Below are 2,673 nucleotides of genomic sequence, written 5' to 3' on the forward strand. Positions count from 1 at the left end.
ATTTTTGCATCAAAGTCCATCCTTAATGGGGCCAGCCAAGGAGGCTGCCTTGGAAGGTGGGTATTGACTTGTGTTTGTGGAAAAGTATGCAGACAAATGAGGCGAACAGTGGTGAAAGATGAGAGCACCATGTCACATCAGCAGACAGGAACCAATGGGACATGGCTGGAGAGGCTCCAGGTTTACAATCCAAGAGCCATTCCTTTATTGCCTAGTTTAAGGCTGGGAATAAAGAAATGTATCTGGAACGCCAGCCCCAGATCTGCTCCCCTTGTGGTTCGGGTGGAGTGTCTAGCATCAGCATTACTCATGTGGAAACATTCCACTCCTTAATACTTGCAAAGTCCTGGAACAGACTGTGGCAGACCATGAAAGCAGGCAAGACAGAGCTGCACCATTATTGGCAGAATCAGATGATTAATTTTGAAGGCAGACTCTAAGTTTCATATGGATTTTTCATAAACTTTTCTTTATTCCTTCAGGATGTTTGTTTCTATCTAGAGAGCTATCCATACTTTTTCAAATGCATCTTTGAGAAATAAAATGGACACAGACATACTTTTAAATTGCATTAGGCTCCCAAACTATTTATTGAACACCAACGCCCAGTAATATCTAAAACTGATTTTGACAAAAGTGAAAGTTCTCACTGCTAATGAAAATAAACAGAAAGAGGTTGTTTTAGCCTGTAAACTAATTTTCATTGTCTTTTTCGTTCATTAATTCGAATTACAATTGCTGAATCATTTGCATGAAGCATTGTAAAACTTGCATTGACTTGACATTGTCTTCCCAATAAATGCTAATTAACAATGGCTAGTGTTGACAGTGGATCTCAGGATTGATGCTATAGAGACTATTAAGATGTCCTTCTAAATCTTCCTAGACACTCTATAAGCTACACACTTCATTTTTTCAATGAGGAAACCGAGGCTTACAAAGGTTAAAGTAACCAGGCTACAACACTGAGAAGCTGGTACTCAAACTCAGGTGGGGCTGAAGCTAAGTCAGTCACATCTGTCCATATGCCCATTGATTCATCAGTAAGTACTAGACTGTCATATTCAGCACTATGTTAGGTATTAAAAATACAGCAGGAAAGCAAATGTGATATCTAATGACTATATGAATAATGTGCTAGACACAGAAGGATCCGGAGTTCAAGGCCAGCCTAGGCTATATAACCAGTTTGGAACCAGGGTGGGCTACATGTGACCCTGTCTCAAAAAAAGTAATGAGAATAAGTTTTCATTATGGCATATACATGCCAGTAAGAAAAAAAAAAACTAATAAAAGAATACAACAGGTATATGCAAATTTCAATCTGGAAATCTTACAGCTAAGAGTTTAGTACTCTGGGAGCATTCGAGAAAGGAACAGTTAAGGGTATATATTAGCTGCTGCCTTTTGTGACAGATGACTGCTGAAGGCACATTGGCTCAGCACAGTGAAGTTCACTACTAGCTTAGAGGACATGTCTTGTAGGTCAGCAGAGTGTCATCTCCAGCCAGTTTCTCGGGAACCGAGGCTGGCAGAAGCTCCGCCCTCATGGCTCCCCTGTGTGGAATATGTAGCCTCCAAAGTCAGTGTTTGAGGAAAGGAAAAGTCAGATGGTCTCCCTAAATACTACTGAAGGCTACACTTGGAAGTGGCTTGCCTCTTACGTCTACTGGCCAGAACCCAGTCAGGTGACCCCAGTGTAACTATAGAGGAGGCTGGAAGGAGTGCAGGAAGAACATGACTGACTGAATGCAGAGCTTTGTTTATGTGGAGAGAAATTTCGGAAGGCTTCCAGGAGGAAAGAGTGACTGGCCATATTGAGAAATTACCCTGCTTCTGCCAGAAATATTTTGGGGGTACTAAAAAAATGGGGGAAGGATTTCTCTCACCTCCTTTATATATATATATATATATATATATATATATATATATATATATATATATATATATACCTTAAGCAGTCTTTAATTGTGCATTATGAATCTATAAACTTGCTTTCTATTTTCAACTTACTCTCTTGATGCGAATTCAAGAAAGGTTTATGAAGTGTCAGTTGCAGAACAAGTCTCTACCACGATAACCACGGAATTTTTATCCCTAGCAACATCTCAGTTGAAAAGACAGCTATGTAGAGAACATTCGGGAGTAACCCACTGAAGACAATGTTGAGACATCTCAAGTTACGAACATAGAACCCATATGTCAGACACAGAAGACAACTGAGTGGTTTTTGGACCAGTTAGTTCAGTGGCTTATAGATGCCAAGAGGACAAGCATCATCCATCATTTGTTCTGGAATCCTATACGTTTCTGGAGTATCCCACTTTACAGGTAAACACCATAGTATTCAGTGGAGAAAGAGACATGAAAGGTACATTTCTTTTTATCTGTCCAATTTTAGGCATGGAGAGTCCATCTCAAGAGTGTCCCAGTGGAGTATCTCATACCACAGCATATCACACACATGACGTAACCTCTGAAATCAGAAGAACAAGAGTGAGATTTGCTTTTACATGCAAGTAAGAGAATAATAGTTGCCAGGCCCAAAGTAAATTTTATCTGTCATAGAATTGATGCTAAGTGGTAAATGAACAGCTTGGAAATATATTTTAACATCAGGAAAATACATTGGAAAATGTGAGGAAACATGATTGAATGAGGAGCATTTTGGCC

This window comes from Onychomys torridus, chromosome 15 (genome assembly GCF_903995425.1).
Source record: "Onychomys torridus chromosome 15, mOncTor1.1, whole genome shotgun sequence".
Lineage (NCBI taxonomy): Eukaryota > Metazoa > Chordata > Mammalia > Rodentia > Cricetidae > Onychomys > Onychomys torridus.